The following is a 19,529-nucleotide window of genomic DNA, read 5'->3' as shown; positions in this document are numbered from 1 at the left end:
AAAAATCACACACTGCTTTAAAATAGTGTTGCATTGTTTTTATGGTATTGGCTCTCAAACTATGGCGGACGGCATCAGTGGACTTTGAAGTTGGAACTTGGATCAGTGGATGAAATCAAACCCAATAAAACTTTTTCCAAGTTTTAAAGCCATTTGAGATGTTGCAGCACAACCTAGTAACGATGCGCTACTCTCTGTACTTTATACTCTCATTGGGAGAGGCTATAAAGTACCGTTTTCTCATGAAAACTTTATGTGAAAAAAATTCAGTGGCTGCAGGAGATGGGCACCATCTCCTCTGCTACAACAAAAGAGCAAGTACAGACACCAGATGGATTTAAGCATTTAATATGCAACCTAAGAGTAAAACTGGAATGCAGTTACATAACACAACCAACCTTTTTTTTTTTTTTTAAGTTTATTATGCAGTGTTCCCTCTGCAAAAAAAAAACTGTGTTTTCATGTTTAATTGGGAGAATGAATGAACACAAAGCTCAGTCATTACCGACTCTATTCAACATTGTGGTGTTTTTGGAAAACCTAACGAGCTTATTAGAATCGAGCAGACTTCAATGGACACAATTATTCCCCTGTAAAAATATCAAGCATTTAGCATTGCATTGCCAGGCATTTTGTTTTCCTTGAACTTTTACATTTAGACACAACACAACAATGAACAAAAATGAGATTAGGATTCAGAGTGATTTTTTAAAATATTTTTTTATTGATTTATACAAATGAAAAGCGCCATGCATTTGTATTTAGCCTCTTATTCTCATCCGCTCCCCATAATAAGACAGACGGAGTCATTTCTGTGTTCACACCCCCGCATTTGAGCGCAGGCACAGGTGGAAATGACATACCCCGTCTTTGTGAGATAAGTTTGCGCTGATGACATGGCGCCTGGTGCATGAAATGCCTCGCAGGAGTGAGAGGCTGTTCATCAGTCGCTCTATTTGGCTGATCATCGTGAAAAAAAGAGCTTACACAGCAGCGCTCGAAGAAGTTGGGTGGTGACTTGGGAGACACATTTGCCCACGGCGTTCCTATTGGTTTGTCAGTGACGTGATGACACGGAGGAGTTGTGCTCAACACTTTATAAAGCCGCTCCGTCCGCGGCGAGCCGCTCTTTTAATAAAGACCGCTGAGGCTGAAACTCCGTTTCCATCCCACCTACAGGAAGCAAGCGAAACGTCTGCGATACTTTACACCATGAGTGAGGTAGGACTGATTTTCTGTTTTGTTTTTTTTTTTAAAGTGTTGGAATTTTATCCAAAATACGCACGAATCTTAACGCAGGAAGCGCTCGTTGAAACGGCATTTAAGACCGATTTTATGGTCAGGAAGGTTTCTAAGAGCCACCGTGTTGCTTTACATCGCAATTTTATTTTATTTTTTTTACATTATTCAGTGTAGTAGCGCTGACAGTTGCTGAGTGTTAGATGTAGCGCAGCAGATCCAGGGTGGAAGAGAGGCGCAGCAATGCTGTTCCTACAGATTCACTCCTTTCACCGCTGAATGGGTTGCTTGCTGCACAGCACAAGGGAAGAGGCGAAATTCCTGCACCATGTTAACAGGTGCAAAACTTACTAGTTCTCTCTGGCACACCTGGATGTCACGCATTCAGGAAATCCTTAGTAATGCAACTTCATCAGCAGATGGACGGGAATCGTACCTGCTCTGATGTTGGTTTATCAGGGCGGTAGAAGTCAAACTAAAATATCTACCATTATCACACAAAAGCCAGTCTTCACTCATCCATTTCAAAGTGAAGACTGAAGGCGGAAAAAATACCACAATTTTGCACATTTCCAACAATAATGTTTTATGTGATAACATTTCTAGCATTGCATTTTTAGCTTTTTTTTTATTCCCCCAGCCCTGTCCAAGCAACTCTGTTGTTTTGAAGGTCTGGACTTCTCCACAGATTGTCGAAAACCAAAGTCAGGCTGGAAACGTCTTATATGTTGTGCAGCTGATAATATAATTAAAATGAGTTTTTTTTACAATAACAGTAAAGAAACAGCAAATCAATTAAGCTTTAAAATCAGGGTCTCTCCTCATTTCATCAGTCTGAACATGTGATTTATGCTGCTGAGTGCAGTTTGAAATGCATCTAAAGAACATTTCAAATATACGTAGACTATTGTATAAAATACTTCGTACTTGTATTTTTTTTTTCTTGCATGTAATAAGAATTTGCAGTTGATTCGTTATCTGTGCATAAAATTTGAGAGGACAAAGAAATATTTTTAGGCAAAGAAAAATTTGCATTAATGTTCAACTGGTTCTGCTTTTTCCTGTCAAACTCTGCTTGCTTTTTTGCTTTGAATCTTGAGCAAGTTCTCACTAAAGGAACTTGCACTAAACTGCAGGTCCTTAAGAGTTTATAGAAAAACTGCTAGTCTTTTCTTGAAATAGCTATACAGGCATCAGCTTCCTTTCCTTCACATACTGAATATTAATGTTTTTCACTGCTTCAAAGCTAGATGAGTGTATATAAAAAGAAACTATGACAGCAGAGGGATCTCTCTTCTCTTTGGTGTGGTGACACACTCTTTAAGTAGTAATGTTTATTTTAAGAGAAAGCAGGAGTCAAGAGTAAACACCAGGATATACATTGTCTGGTGTAGTAATATTTACACTCAGTTTAAGCTTTTTGTGGCATGACGTGCAGAAGTGAAGTTCTCAGTTGAAGTTATGGGTGTAATCCGACTTCATAGTTGACTTAACTGAAGCTGGAGCAGTTCAACGTGTTCTGGATGGATGAGTCTGCAGTGGTCAGCATTGCAGTGCTCGCTCCATCATTGCTGCTCTGCACCCTTTTCCCTTAAACATCTTTTCTTCCATCAAAATTTCCTGGCCAAGGATACAATAATAAAAATAAAAAAAATCTTACTTTGCTGCATTGTAGCACAGGCTACTGGACATTAATGGACTTTCCTATAGTTGCACTATAAGCACCAGAAACTATCATGATGATTAATATGCATAATAGCTATTAAACTGGCCAGACTTTGCAATCAATCAAACTCATTGATTTCTGTCTCTAAAGCAGCTGGTGTCTGTTTTAGGGTTTGCTTTCCTTTTCTTTAAGGGTAAACTGTAATTTAACAAACCAACTTCTGAACTCTGTGCACGTGATTCAGAGACACCATAGCCTAGAGAAGTGTTTCTCACTTATCAAGCAACAATCTGTTCATTGCCAACTCACCCAGCCTGATGAACTGGGTAACCAACATTACATTTAGGAACATTTGGATAACTAAGAAAATAATCCAAGTTAGATCCAATAAGAATAATTTTTAACTTGGGTCCATCTGCTGGAGGAAGTGACAAATTGTAAAACAGACAACCAGATGGTGCAAAATTAGTGAATTGTATTAATATTTACAATATATACAGGTTAGTCAACAATTAAAGTCCAGAAGGGTTCCTTAAACCAAGAAAGTCAACAGTTCTTTGCTGATAGGGAAAAAACAAACAAAAAAATAATCCAGTTCCATTAGAATGAAGATTGTTTGGCTGAAATCTCCAACCAATTCGGAAGAGTTTCCTTAGATGATAGAAGGTGTTGTATTTCCGGATCTGCTAATTTGTTAGCTCGCCAGTCTGGTCAGTGTGATACCAGACAATCCATGATTCATCCCAGACCCTGCGGCAAACTCCTTGAATGAGAATCTGTAACACCTGGTCTGTGTAAACGGGCCTAAATAATCAGTTCACATGTACATGTATTTTATTAAATGAGTTTACATAATTATGCAACTTATGCAAATTCAATTTCTTTTTACACAATTGTAGTGTTTTATACCGGTAAGCATTTCAGTTTGAATGTGCTATATTTAGATCGGTGTATAACCAACTCAACAAGCTGGGAAGGCTAGTGCTAGCATGCTAGCTCCCGAACACAACACTCACCAGTTCCCTCTTGACAAACCATGATCGCTACAACGTTTGGTCAAATGTTCACACGTCTGCAAGTTAACAGAGGCACACAATTGAAGGATGCACAAGACATTTGATAACTGCTTTGGAAACAGGCCAGAAGCCTACCTGCATATCAGAGTCCGACAGGGTCTCCTACCTAGGGTGCCGATTAGCAGCCATACAAGCGGTAGCTGTCAATTTAGCTGTCACGTAGAACAATGTTGCTCTCGCTTGATTTAGTTTGTATTGAATAAATTAAGGAAAGGAGGGTTTTTATTTCTAATTAAATCTTTAAATAAAATAAAATAAAATCTAACAAAATGGAAAATAAACTGAATCTAACATAGAAAAATTATCCTGGTTACACAACTCTTCGGGTTTGTTACCTAGCAACAATCTGTTCATTGCTAACTCACCCAGCCTGATGAACTGGTTAACCAACTCATCAGGTTGGCTATCAAGTAACAATCTGTCCATGATCTTGCACAGCACCACTTTCAGGTTTCACCACTGTTCCTCCTAACTGCTCAAAAACAAACATGGAGTGAATATTGTGGATAAAACAGCAAAGGTCATGCCACCAGCTTGGCAGCATTTCAGATATTTAAAACGAATAATAATCAATATCAGCTGATTTGAAACACTTTTATATTGATATGTTTTTCAGGCATATCGTCCAACCCTAACTGTACGTCTAAGGCGCCTAGAGTATGGAAGCTAAAATGGAGGCCAGTCGGTCATGAACTGCTGTCCAACATTTGGAATCCAAAGCTGAGAAGCACTGGACTTAAAAGCAGAGCTACTGTAATAATTAAATGTTTTACTGATTAAACAATTTACTATAAGTTTCACAGAATGCTTTTGTGATGGATTGAGTGCGGCAGCATGGAGAAGCCGGCTGTGGTTCAAGTACCACGGTTTGAGGAAGTAGCCTGTTACTGAGGAAGTAGTCTGTTGCTGGGGTAGAGTAGTTTGCCATGTTGTCTTTCATACAAGGAGTTGCATCTTTTACTGGCCTGCAAGCACACAGCTGCAGCTTGCACCTCCACGACTGCTAAGACGGAAGATAAGAGTTTAGGGTGGCACCCTTTAGAGGGGGTGTAGCTTAGAGAATAAAAATACACAGCAGTTCCTCATCTTAGCTTCTCTTGGCCACCTCTCCATTACATATGACTAAATTGTTTTGCATATGATGTAGTGAAAATGGATTAATCAGTGGCAATAAGAGTTTTAAATGAGGATTACAATAAAAAAAACTAAATGTTTTTGAGTGAAGAGTGTCTCATGAAGCGCTATCCAGTTGTTGTTGGTTTTTTTCAGGTGTGTTTGTCCAGTGAAATAATTGTACCATTTATTTGAACATTTGGTATGAAGGTGAGTACTTTAAGCCTGACGCCTCATTTCTACGTTTAGGACTACATTTTATTTGAAGTAAGAAATTAAGTCGTTGAATTGAGTTGCCATGTCAACCAATCAATAAAGACTGGAGGATTATCTTTTTTTTGGAGCGAAGCTTTATTTTAAATATCAGTGAGATGCTGAAGAATTAACTCCAAAGAAGCATAGAAATGTAAGCTATTTAAAATGTTATGTATTTTTGTGACATGTGGGTCATTCAAATGTGAGAGAGACCAAGACCTCCAGCAGATAATAGGAAGGCTTACCACAATCTGAGTTGTGGTAAAAGTTTTTTTTTTTTCTTTACGGATGATTTGGTGCAGCTGTGATTTTTGAATTTAGAAAATAAGCCATCTTAAAATGTAGACTTTTTAATCATGTTGTCTTTGTTTCAAAATAGACAGTAAAATCCAATTTACAGTGAGTTTTATTACGCATAACAGTGTGACAGTACATCTGCTTCTAAGATGCATAAATATAGTGAGAATGAGCTAAAAAAAACATCTATAATGTAGTCTACTGTCACTGTCACCATTGGAATATTAGTAACAATTACTTTAACATCCTCCTGCCAATAGGATAAGAGATGGAAATTAGCAACTTGGCTATGACCTGGCAGGTTTTTAATACATATTGTCCATAAAAAAAAAACTTGAACATGTGACAAAGTAATCAAGAGAACAAAAACCTGGTGATTAAGTGTAATCAGCGTTGCATGAAGTCACAAGGAGATGGCTTGAAGGTCAAGGGGAATGGAGGTGTGTGGTTTGCAGAGATGGTGGCGGTAAAAATCAGACACATTTATAAGATTATGATGTGTAAAATATTAATGAATTGGCCTCCATATGACCAATGATGACATCTTTAATTTGGGATGATTGGCTTTAGAAAAACATAATTGCAATATTCCAGTTACATAATTGGAATTAATACATTACCAATATCCGTAGCAACTAACTCACAAATCCGTCATCCATCTCTGTTTCCGTGGTTACAATGTCCTCATCCCTCTCCAGGTCTGTCTCTATCAAAGTGATCCCTGGGTACTCCAGCTGAGGGTTCTTTCTAAATTGTCCTTAAGTGTGAGTTTGTGGATACATGGTGGTTTGTCCTGTGTGTCTCTATGCTGTCCTGTGATGGACGGTCCAGGGTGAACATAGGCACCAACCGGCCCCTCTTACAACTTTGCAAGGATAATATAGACGATGGATGGATGGATAACTGACCAGATATTGTATCTAAGGAGGAACTGCAGCATCACCCACAGAGACATTGCTATGAAGACTGCTATTCGGTGTGTTAGGGGAACTAAAAGGGAACTGAAATATCGACTTATTTTAATTAATTGGACATGCATAGTAGCCTCACAAATAAAATCTCTATCAGTTTGCAGTATTGCAAATACCATATAACCCAAAATGCCTCCATTTTAGGTTAGATGGTATATTTTAATTGTTATACATTTGATTAAAGTATCATTTGACCTGTTGCATGGACCCTTAACACCGCTTCAGTTCCACACCCACACAAACATGTGTTAATGCTAATCAATATGTCATTACAATTTTCAGAAATAATGTTAGAATTAGGTATTTTTTTTACAAATATAAGCAAAATGCAGTAATTAAAAAAAATCTTTTTAAACGTCACCATCTTGAAATCCCACCTGCTTCTAGATAGTAAGTTCAAATAGTTCATAGTTACAGGACATTTTGACCCACAATAGGACCATCTGAAGTTCAAGTTAACTTGATGTTGCTACACTTCAGAGCTATGAAGAGAGGTAAACAAAGTCAGCAAATCATTTTGACCAATGAAACTGGTGCCACTAACTGGTTCCATGATGCCATCGTTTTTGTTTATAGAGATTGCTGCCTCCATTGGTCGATCTTTAAGAGGTTAGGCAAAAGCGCTTCTTTGTGTCCATATTGTGGAATCATCCTGTGAAAAGGTTTTCTTTTTACGCTGTTTGTTTGATCTAAATGTTCCTACACTGAAGAAAATGGCCTGAAATAAACATGCAACCACTGCAGTGCCATCATGTTACTAAGGCAACAAGGTTGCAGAGTTGTGCCGGAGACAAGGCTTGTATTACACAGATATTAAAATGATACACACAACTTATATATAGTACATTTGCTGAATATCCTTTACATAAATTGCCTTTTATTTAAGGATATTACAATTAAGTCACAACATGAATCTGTTTGATTTTGTGAAAGAAACAAAAATACAACAGAAATCCAACTTATTTTAATTTGGGAGTCAACATTTTGGCTTTGTAAAATGCCCTTTGCAGTCCTTTGTTTACAGAGAGTAAAACAGCTGACTGATTAGCGTTTCAAGATGAAGTCTTGTCAAGGACCATTTCTTTCAATTTACGCCGTATGTTTCAGTGAAATCGATCCCCTCTGTTTCCTGCCTGTGTCGTTGAGCTCGAATGTTTTCTGATGAAGCGTTACGCCATCATCCTGACAGAGAACCATCAAACACACTAAAAACAAAAGCAATGACAAAAGTGCCCGTAGCTCTGTTGTCCACCTGTGATTTTACAGTTCAATTAATGAACAATCTGCTCCAATAGCTTATTGCTTGCAGCTGTAACTTTATGACAGCGTTATCTTAGTAGGAGTAGTGGGTGGTATAATTTGGCTTTGAATGTGTTTGCCACAACTGTAAATGTTTTAAAAATGACTGAACCTTTCAATGTTGTAAGGAAGAGAAAGGTGTAGCACCCCTCTTTTAGTCAGCCGACCAGCAGCATGCAGCAAAATGTGGGGAAGTTGGAAAACACTCCTGTGCTGCACAGCTGGGAAAACGCTTGGTCTCGTTGGCTCCTATCAGGATTTTGAACTATAGGAACAGATTGGTGGGGGAATTATCATTCAGGTTTTTATAGTTTTGAAGTCAGAAGGCTTTAAAATTGTAATTGGTCCTTGTCTGATTTTGACTTGCTCCAAACTACAGGGGCAGTATTATTTCTTTGTCAAGTGCATTTTTTCCATTCAGAAACGTCCTTGTTTTTTTCTCCCAGTGCTATTTACTGAATAATAGCATCCATCCATCCATCCATTTTCTTCCGCTTATCCGGGGTCGGGTCGCGGGGGCAGCAGCTTCAGAAGGGAGGCCCAGACTTCCCTCTCCCCAGCCACTTTTTCCAGCTCCTCCGGGGGAATCCCAAGGCGTTCCCAGGCCAGCCGAGAGACATAATCCCTCCAGCGTGTCCTGGGTCTTCCCCGAGGCCTCCTCCCGGTGGGACGTGCCCGGAACACCTGAATAATAGCATTAGAAATGCAATCGACTTTTTCCATTTTTCAGTATTCAGTCACAAAAATGGCATCCTGCATCTGTCCATATATTTGTCTTTTCTTGTAAGTTTGGTGTTTTAATCTATATCCTTCTGTGCATCTTCATTTTACATCCTTAGCATATTGTTTCCTTTTACAGCTGACAGTATTGTCTGGATTATTCTTCTCTTGAGCAACGCGATTTATCGATTTGGAGCTGGGAACAATGACACACCAGAGGATAATGCATTCTAGCTTCAATTCACAAAACCAGTAGGATTTTCTCTCTTCTGTGCTCAGTGACCAGACTCCCTACTACGATCAATACAAGCTAATGAAATATTTATTTTATATGCACTAGAATGTCAAATAAACATGCTAACATATTGTGATAAGTAAGTGTTCCCAAAGTGAATCAAAAATATACTTAAGATAAACTTCCAATATTTCTAAGTCACAAAAAACGCATGAACATGAATAGTGTGCCTATTTTCAGCGGTCATTGGAAGAGAGGTGATTCTCACCCTGGGTGGGTGTGTAGTTCAGCTTCACAGTAATAAATGGTTTGGGTAACAATCAGAAATATGTTCTTCTCCAGCAGCTCTTAAATTTGTTCAAAATTTCCAAAGAAATCATAATTATATGGATTCAGGGGACCAGAGTCTGATGTATTTTAGTATCAAGTCTCTAAATGCATGTTTTAAGACATCTAAAAATTTTTTGTCTTGGTTGGATTTATTGTTCATACTAATTTCATTAACCTGACATGCAAGTTATAAATAGAAATTGTGCTTCTTTTGTGCAGAAATATAGTTCTGCACAGATGGTAGCAGACAGGCGTCTGAAATGGTTTTTGGATAGTGAGTATAAGCAGCTTAAGCTCCAAACCACTGAAATTTAACTCAGACCTCCCGTCCATCTGTAGGCTGTTATCAGAAACATACTGAATGTCAGATGTTGGTGTTTTATTAGATCTCCTTCCCCATATCTATTTTTCCAATGAGGAACACTTTGAAATACCTTAACCATGAAAGCTGTCATTGCAGTCCTATTGAAATTAAGAATTCTGCATTGAAAAGATGAACATTGTGACCCTGGAGGCACTGCAGAGGTCTGCAGTTCAGGTGGGATAATCTGTTGACTCTGTTAATCTTTCTGGAAGATTGACTAGAAGAGAACAAATGTTAAGCTATAAGAAATCCTGTTTGCAGTTTGCCTCAGGCCGTGCAGGGGATATAAAAAGCCCACACAGAAGAAATAACTATCACTTCACTCTGAGCACACCGTTCCCTAGGAGAAACATGGTGGTGGCAGAGTAATGATGTGGGAATGCTTTCCTTTGGACGGGATAGAAAAGCTGGTTATAGTCGACATGCACAGAGCTAAAAACTAAGATAAAGATTCTCCCGTAGCAAGAAAACATCCCTAAACATGCAAAATCAGCTCCAATTGAATTAGCTTGGCTCAAAGAAAATCCGTAATGGGGTCCAGGCTATGTCTAAACCTAGAGGCTGCAAAACATGTGAGACCGGAGAAGGTGTTCACCAACCAGCAGGAACATGGTAAATACTGTTACAAAACATGTTTATGTATTAAAATGTCACGTCTCAAACTTTCAACTCAAACTCAAAGTTTTGAAAGTTTTCAGTTTGAGTTGAATGTGTGGATAATTTTAGAGAGAAAGTATCCTGAGCATTAAGTCTGCTAAAAAAAAAAAACACACACACACACACACACACACACACACAACCGTCAAGCCTTACTTTGGCTTGGAAGGGAGACATGGATGACATAAACTGCTGTTTAATCCACTTTAAGCCTGGGGAGTAATTTCTTGCTCTACTTAGACTGAAAAATCCTAAACAACAACATCAATAGTCAACACAAATCAAGTTTCTCTCAATCCACCTCAACTTTATACATAGGAGTTCCTGGGGTTCTGTGGTGGTTAAAGCACAGCCCACGTATGGAGGCTTTGGTCCTTGACGTGGAGGTCACAGGTTCAAGTCCCGGCCTGATGACCTTTGCCGCATGTCTTCCCCCTCTTTCATTTCCTACTTTCTACTCTAACCTGAGCCAAAAAAACCTTAAAAATATATTTATGTAGGAGTTCCTGCTGCACATTTTTCCTTCAGAAACATAAACTGAATAAATAAATTCAACTATTTGTCCAAATTTTATGTGGTAAGTTTATGCTATTCGAGTAAGATCTGAAGTTTTTTTTTTTACCAATGCCTATAGTTGTGGAGGGGATTGTTGAGTTTGCATTTCAATTTTATTGATTGGGTTCACCATCCACATCAAGACATTAAGCTGTATTGGAGCCTGTTCTCGAGTATTAAGGACTTTCTTTTACTTGTTTGGTGATTTTGTATAGAATTGACATCTTGTAGTCTCCGTTGCTGGCAATGCCTTCCTGTAATAGTCGTTAAGCAGATTTTCATAGGTAATGCACTTCATCCTAATGGCTGTTGGGCTGCAGGGTAGAGGACAGAGCTGACATTGTTGTTTTTTTCCCAACTATTTTATGTCCCAGAACTTTATTTTAGCTGCTCGAAAGTCCTAAAGTGAGAAAGAAATGTTGAGTTGCTGATGAGTATAAAATTGACAAAAGTCTATTTGTGCAATTCAACCACTCATTGCAGCATTTATATACACTTACCTTTTTACCGATCATTTAAAAAAAAAAACAGATTTATGGTATTTTATTATTTTAAAGCTCCTTTTTACATTCAATTTGAATAAATTTAATTGCTGATCTCAACCAGCTAATACTCCTTTTATTTATGTGTTTTTGATTGAACCAGGTTTAGACTCCCCCTGTGGGTGTAATCACCAAACACTTCATCAACAACACAATCTTGATCTTCGGCACAGAAGATATGAATAGCAATTTACCCACTCATGACCTCATAAATCACTTGGATTGGTGCCGAATGAACACAGAAGCTATTACGCATCGGGTGGTTAAGTATCTGGGATGAAAACAGTTTTTGCAGTACATGTGTTGCCGTCTTTTGATTATCATACAGTCATAAATTCACCAGCTGTGTCCACAGAGTTGACGGGCTCTTGTGTCCCAGTTTAATTTTGCGCAGCCAATACTTTATAAAGTGAATCAATAAAATAAGATGACATCTCCATTTGGCTTGTTGCATTGGAAAATATTTGCAGAGGCCGTTTTTATGTGGTGTCAGATTGATGAGTCGCTGATAAACTATATTTTTGCAAATATTAATTCATAGTTTTAGATCAATAGTTTTAACCTTTTTATGCAATATATATATGTGTATATTTTTGCAGTAGTACTCTGACAGCTTTCTCAGATAGTAGCACAACATACTGGAGTACGCAAGGGCATTTTGACAACCATAAAATGTGTTAATGCGGTCAGAGTTGATATTAAGGTGAGAGAAAAGGGACTGCAGTCGTCTCTGGACTCAGCCGGGTCGTGTAAATCAAGCGTCTCTGCCGCGGTGCTCTATGTGGCTAAGCTCTCGTCTCCAGTTTAGTCATTCATCTCATGAGTTCAGTATGTGCAGAGGGGCTGAATTAATAGAGCACCATGGAATGCCATTACTGCTGCGAGCTGCAAATTTACCTCCCACAAAAATCATTACTTCATCACTCCGCAGATTCAAAACAGAGAGGAACACTTGTGGGACTGCAGCGACTGGAAGGCAAACTAATAAGTGAGCAGGCCGCAGAAATAGGTTTGAGACTGCGGGGGTCCCCGATATTTAGGCTAATGCTGACATGAGGCGTTTTAAACATGTCGGGTGTATTACGTTCTCTGTCATCGCTATTAATGTTCTCATAAATAGGGCGATTAAATTTTAAATGGTGGATTTCCCTTCCTGTACGCTTCCTCGGACTATGCACCCAGTAATTAGTGCATTCATAATTAAACTTCAGCTACATTATTTATTTTGTTCTACAAAGAGAAGAGAAGTTATGATAGCAGGTGATAAAAGGCATCAGATTTGCCTGTTCTGGGGAAAAATTGTCAGGTTGTTTGACTTCTTTGCTGAATGCTTGTTTCACAGCAACAGGAAGGGAAGACAGTTTTTAAATCTGCATTTTGTGATTTGAATCAATTGATGGCAAAACAAGAGGGCCTTCGTCTGGTCATCTAGTGAGAAATGGATCCTAAATATTTGCCTTAATTTTACTTGACAGCTCAGCTGTTCTTTGGCCAGAGTGAAGCACAACTGGAGAGATTTATTTATAACTGGGCGAAGATGGAATGAATTATCTACTTTCCCTGTCGGATCAATAAGTATATTTTCATTTTTTAAATTGAGCTAAAAAGGACCGGAATCATTTGGCAGCAAGATTCTGTAATTCAGAAACATTTCAAGAAGTAAATTATGTGTTTAACCTGCCTGTAGATCCCATATTATAGTTGTAGTATTGGATGATTTGTTAAATATCTAACAGGTTTCAGTTTGATTATTAAAAACTCTGGATTTTAGCAAAGTATTTGGAAAAAGCTAGTATTCCCCTATTTTTTCTACAAAGTTACAATAAAGGTTTTACTGTCTGTGTCGAATAATTCAGTCCAGTCCATATATGTTACTGTTATTAAGCCTGTATAAACCTATGGATGGTTCTAATGACAAAAAGCCCTGAAAATACACATCTGTTTTCTCAAATTAGGTAAAAGATTTGTGAAATTTAAGATTGAGATAAAGATAAACATTATTATTATTATTATTTCCATGGCGCGGTTTGTTTTGTAACCAGCAGAGAATAAATGTAACAAACTAAATACAATTGACATCAAAAATAACATTTAAGCTTTAATTGGGAGACAAACACAGGCCTCTGCAGTCAGATCTATGAGGTCAGATTGCTGATGACGCTGACACAAACAAGTGAAGGTTTGTACCTTTTTGTTTTGCCCTTTAGTGTCGTGTATTGGTAAATGTATGGCAGCAATGTTATAATTGTAGGATGAAAAGAATCTTATCAGACGTTTCAGTGGCTAAATTACTGTAGTTCTTCCTTTTTTAGTCCTTGTTTTATCTCTTTATCCACTTTGATTTCTGCATTTTTCCAACAAAGAAGTTTATAGAAGCAGTTTATGTGTGTGTGTGTGTGTGTGTGGGGGGGGGGTGTGTGTGCGCGCGTGTGTGTGTGTGTGTGTGGTTATCCTTGTGCGTGTGTGTGTGCTTTATTTGTTTTTTTTTTCTGTGGCCTACTTAAGCTTTTTCATATTCTTAATGTCCATTGGGTGGGAAATGAGAACTCTTGGACTAAGCAAATTGCCAAATCTTAAAATAAACACAGAGACAAAGATAATAGGTCTATTTTATTCACTGCCATTTTTTTTCTCTTTCATTTGGAACCAACCCGCTGCTTGGTTAGTTTTAACCAAACAAGCAGCGGATTTCAAAATGTGGTGTGCTTTGTCTGCTGGCTGTTGAGAGAGGACCTTAAGGCCTCAGTCGAACAGTTTGAGCTGAGTCCTCGCATTATCATCACATTAAATCACTTTGCTGGAAGATGTTCTGTGGGATGTTTCCACTCAAAGATGCCTGGTGGGACAGCATGAGCAGAGGACAGATTCATCATTTGACATAATTAGAGGCTTAATTTGAACACCTTGCTCTTTCAAGTTCATTTTGAAAGCTACTCTCAAGCCGCCTGGCCCACAAAGGCAGACAGAAGTGCTATCTGGGTTACCTGGGGACGTGATGTGCACCTGCTATGACATTTGGACACTTTCTGGCAGCTAATTAGACCTGGACTCTGATCGGAATGACAGAGATGGTTTCTACCAATATGTTGATCAATCTGCAAACAAGCTGATCCCTTCTGGCTTCACAAGTTTGCTTACAATGTAAAGTAATTATTACTTAAAGTAATTCTTGCTGAATTACATGAACCAACCGATGGCCCCATGTTAATTAGATGGTTGCTAGTTGTATTCAATAACTTTGAATATTATTGAAAACATATTTTATTACTGTAACTCCATGTATCATATTAATAATTACACACACGGATATTTTCAAGCCAATATTTCTGTTATTTGTGATTATTTTCTGAATAAAAACACATCTGAGAGTGAAAGTTGTAGGAAAGTGTGAAGGTTTTATTATGGAAATGGGACACATGTATGGGAAATCCTGGAAGGTGTTCTACTGAAGTAAAAAAGAAAATTAAAGTTGAACTAGTTAACGAGTGCAACAATAAATAGATATTGGATAGACAAAGTTGATGCAACTTTAATCAAGGCAGTGCAGCTCTGTGGCTGCCTTTTCCTTACACCAGGTAACCAGCTGAGCCAGTCATGACCTGTGATGGGATGTGATATGAGATATATCAATATTACACCACAATATTTCTCGTGGAAGTAAAGTCTGTCTGTTGAAGCACTGTTCTATGAGTTGTTGTTTAGATGATTGTTATGATCCTTGAATATGAAGGATTGAAACCTCGTATCTCTGATTGAAACCTCGTATCTCTGTTTGAGACATTTTTTTTTACTGAGAATGGGAGTACTTCTTGCTCTGCTGCGTTGTATTTACACGTTCTCTTCACACTGCTCAGTGCCGGAAGCTCTCACCACAAAGGCACTAAAGCAGTGCCCAAGTCCCACTAGTTTTACATTTCAACTCTCCATTCTGTGTTATTTCTCACAATAAACTCTAAGGCCTTTCAAAGGGGGACTGGAGGTTTTGGAGGAAGGATGTAAAGAAAGTGTTGGCTTGGAACATTTCTCCTTGAAATACAAAGTCCTCATTCTAGACCATAAAGATGGAGGCAAAGAAAAGTAAGTGCTGTTAGCATTGTGAAATCAATCGGAAAGATGATTTAAGACAACAACAAAAAAAACATGAGCTGGCGGCTTAAGAAACTGCATAATCCAAACAAATACTAATTACAATAAAAGGTTTGTGTATATCTGCAACAATCTTGATTTGGTTTTTAGAAATATTTTCATGTTATGAAAAGAAAACACATTCATTATAATATATAAATGACTAACACAAATGACAAATAACAGTGCAGCAAATAATGAGAAGTTTTGACATCACAATGGATAAATTCAACACTTTTACAAAGGAAAAAATATGCATATAATTGACAGAAAAAAGCCATACACAGTTGACTAAACTTCCTTTTTTGTAAGTTTAAGGTTAAGACATTATTTGTGGTATTTGAACTTCTCCATGCGCATCAAGCAGTTTTGTTAAATTCTCACATCTACTTAAATTTAAAAATGCTCCCTGAACAAGAAGCATTGCTGAGAAAACAAGTGTTGAATTCCTCGTGATTCAGGGGGAAAGCACATTTTCTCTTTGCATCTGCAGGGCTTTGGTAAATGAGCTTGGCGACTGAACCAAACTTCCAGGTGATCGAAGCAAACAACCTCATTTATTTACTGGCTCGCTGGTTAGTTTATTGCAGCTTTCATCAATGAAGTGCACTCTGTGTTAAATCCCAAAGTGAAGAAACCAGTCCACTGAGATTAGTGGCACCCACTCTAATGAAAGAAACTCACCAATTTCTTGGCTCATTAAGATGCACTATAGACAAAAGTCATAAAAAAAAATCCAGTGCTAGGTTGCGTTTCTTTTCCTCCTTTTCACTCTTGTCTTTTGTGCTAGGAAAGTAGCAACCTTATTATAATAAAAATAGCTGTTTTCATAGTTATGAGTTTTATGATTTTCCTTCAGGGGCTGCAAACATGTGTGGCTTATTGCTCTTTAGGCAGTGGTAGATTTCACAGCTGCTAAGCAAACACACTCCAAAATAATATTAGATTTATAAAAATAACTAAATAACTTGGTATGGGATAATCCAAGACATCGCTTTTATGGAAACATTAATGGCATGCCTTTTGCATGCACTCATAATTTTAGCAGAAGTCTCCCTCATTTCATCCGTGAAAGGCCAGAAAACATGTTGATGTTTCTCAGAGTACTGACAGGCAGGAGCTGAGGCAGCTTGACAATGGGTAGCAGCCATGAACACTGCAAACGGTGAAGCGGTTGCTCTTGTTGTTAAATGCCTGAAACATGTAAAGGACACATGTTGATGACTTTCTGGTGTGCAGAACAATTGTGATGATTTTGGTCCATGTTAAACACAGATGACCAGTATAACACAGTTATTGAGCAATAAATTGCTCAATTTCTTACACATATCTTGCCCATCATCTGCTTTCTGAACTGCATGTATTGTTGCACTAAATATGCAGAGACAATCTGTTTGCTTAGCATGCATGCTAAAAATAAACTACAAATTAAAATGTCCTAGTTTAGGAAATACAACAACTTCTGAACCTTACCTTGGAGACTTATGGTAATGTAGTGATACATTTTCTGCTAAAACTAATTACAAAGGAAGATTCCACGATTTTTACAGAGGATATTTTTGTTTATTTTAAGAATGTTGTTGGATTGAAAAAGCTCTGATAAAACCGCAATATGTGGTCATGGTGAGGATAGAAAATGGACTAAAACCAAGTCTTTTGGCAACAAGGATGGAAACACCTACATTCAATCTATTTAAAGCATCAAGGCTATGTATTATCTAGTTACATTTCTGGAGATAAAACCCTATAACCAAACACCAACACTTGCTTTGCACACAGTCCTAATCTACATTGCTTCAAGTAACAGTTTCAGCCATTTCTCAGTTTTTGCTTTTTGTTGTGGTTGCCTTTTCTCTCTCTGGCATTAACACAGAAAATAAGGAGCTTACAAGTTTGCACTGTGTGATTTTATGTTATTTTTGAAATAATTGCTCGAACTTGTCTTACTTTGGTTAGTAGTGTCACTGGGTAATAATTATTCCAATTTGCATATTGCTTTGTTTATAAGACTTTACTGAAGAAAATAACTCATCTTACTGTAAATGACTCTATATAGAACCATATACAAGATAGAAAGCACAGTCTAATCCTCTCATTGTACATTTTCTAATGCATTTGTGACTGAATCTTTCAACGTCAGATTGTCATAAGATAATTGTTGCTAGTTTTATTCTTAATAAAATATTTATATTAGAGAAAATTTGCACTAAAGTACTTATTTCATATCTCAGTGGCATTATATAATTATTTTGAAATATGTTTTTTTTTTCACAGGTTTTTTATGCTATTCACCAAAACCTCTTTGCTCTAATTACTGTGCCTAAAATCTGTTTTAAGCTCCCCTGAAGCCTCTAGATTTAATGGCAATTACTGACCTCAGCGCCACACTGCATGAGTTAGAAACCACCCACTTTCTCCTTATTTCTGTCTAGATGCGCTCTGGCTTCCCAACAAAAGAAAGAAAATCCAAAAAAAAATCTGCAACGGGGAGTTATTGACCCAGCACTGATTTGGCAATGCTTCAGTATGCCCTGTAGCCCTTATGACAGTATGCTTTATGTAACTGCCAGTGGAGCTCATACAGATGAGTGGTCTGTAACACACACACACACACACACACACACACACATCACTTGTAGTAAAGAGCATACAGTACACACACACTCCCACTGGCTGCACTGTGAGGATGGGGGGACTGATTTGTGAGGAGGTGAATAGATGGGAGGAGAGAGAGGTTAGACAATCGGCACAGAAACTCAGCAGAGCAGCTTCATCTGAACATAACCTTGAAGATTATCTCTGTGGATCCTGCGAACATGTTACTGTCATGGAAACACCGCTGCCCATTCGAACTCTCCCCACTGTTCCCACCAGCTTTCCACCTGTTAGACACAGAGGGGCAAATTTACAAAGCTGCGCGATTTGCTTCCTTTTATTTTACACATTTTGTTTCTACACCGCTAGCAGTCTGAGCGAAATACGTGCAGATGGAGAGACACCAGAGGGATCTGTCAAATTTACACCTTTTTAATGTCGGCTTGCAGTCGTCTTTTGCTCTATGAGGAACACAGCAGGCAGAGATCAGCGAGATGCAAAGAAATGTTTGATCATCGCGACCTCTTGGTGCCGACAAGATCAAGGCACTTCTGAAAACTTTAAAACTATTTGACCGTGGCAGGGAGGAATCCTAGTGGGAATGGCCTTTGTAAATCTTTAATGATGGTGATATTTCTGATGTAGACATGCGTATTATAGAAAACTATCATTTTTTTACTCATTTCACAAGTTTGTAGATGAACAACATACATCGAAGTTAAGATGTCTCATATTGTAAAATTATTGCATGTGTGAATACAAAATGTTTGTGGAGTGAAAATTGTGGACAAAATAAGAAAGATCATGCCATTCGTTTGTCAGCATTTCAGATCTTTAATCCAGAAGCAAATCCATAACCATTTATATCAACAATTGTCCATATTGATTGATATGAAACATTTATATCGTGAAAGATTTCAGCCATATTGTCCATCCTTACAAATATTATTAATTTAAATTACATATCTCTATTATTGCAACACTTGTTCGTTTTTTGTAGACATCAACAGGGGAGATACAGTTATTTCTTTGTTTTGGTGAACTCAACTTATTGTACAGTATTTGTACCCATTGGACCCAATGAAAATGCTCATTTCTTTTTGCCAGATGCTAATGGTGTTCACTGTTGCTGGGCAGATTTGGACTGAAAGACTGTTTCCATTCCAAGCTGTGGTAGTCGGCTGCTGACTGTTCATGTGTTATAGATGGCATTAAGGCTTTATCAGTCTTCCACGCTTCTCCACATGACAGCCAATAAGCAAATTTGATAAAACCAAGATTTATTTGCTCCATTAAACTCTAAACTCTCTTCACGAGTCGCAGCATTACAACAGTGAAAATTGCAGGATAAACACATTAGGGGTCCATAGTTGTCTGGATCTGTTTTATTTAAATCTAATAAAGGTCAAATTTGACCCCATTTTAGGATTTTGGGGAATTGAACACGTATTAATCCTCTCCATCCTAGCAACTGGAAGTTTAATAAGTTT

General features: G+C 37.9%; 1 protein-coding gene and 1 long non-coding RNA gene across 2 annotated transcripts in view; one reads left to right on the top strand and one right to left on the bottom strand.

Moving 5' to 3' along the window:
* Window positions 1-897: 897 nt before the first annotated feature.
* LOC145554551 (calmodulin regulator protein PCP4-like) overlaps window positions 898-19,529 on the top strand; it is a 36,321-nt gene continuing 17,689 nt past the window's right edge. The window contains exon 1 of the transcript XR_014090530.1: window positions 898-1,221. The gene's annotated coding sequence lies outside the window, so the exon portion shown is untranslated. The remainder of the gene's footprint in view (window positions 1,222-19,529) is intronic.
* On the bottom strand, window positions 2,530-5,029 carry LOC103474386 (uncharacterized). The gene is made up of 3 exons (XR_535175.3): window positions 4,057-5,029; window positions 3,922-3,977; window positions 2,530-2,859 (listed from the first exon to the last, which is right to left on the bottom strand). It is a non-coding gene; the product is annotated as an uncharacterized LOC103474386 (long non-coding RNA).

This window comes from Poecilia reticulata, chromosome 13, assembly GCF_904066995.2.
Source record: "Poecilia reticulata chromosome 13, P_reticulata-male-v2, whole genome shotgun sequence".
NCBI classification, from domain to species: domain Eukaryota; kingdom Metazoa; phylum Chordata; class Actinopteri; order Cyprinodontiformes; family Poeciliidae; genus Poecilia; species Poecilia reticulata.
Note: the sequence above shows the minus strand (reverse complement) of the source record. Positions and strands in the feature narration are given on the sequence as shown.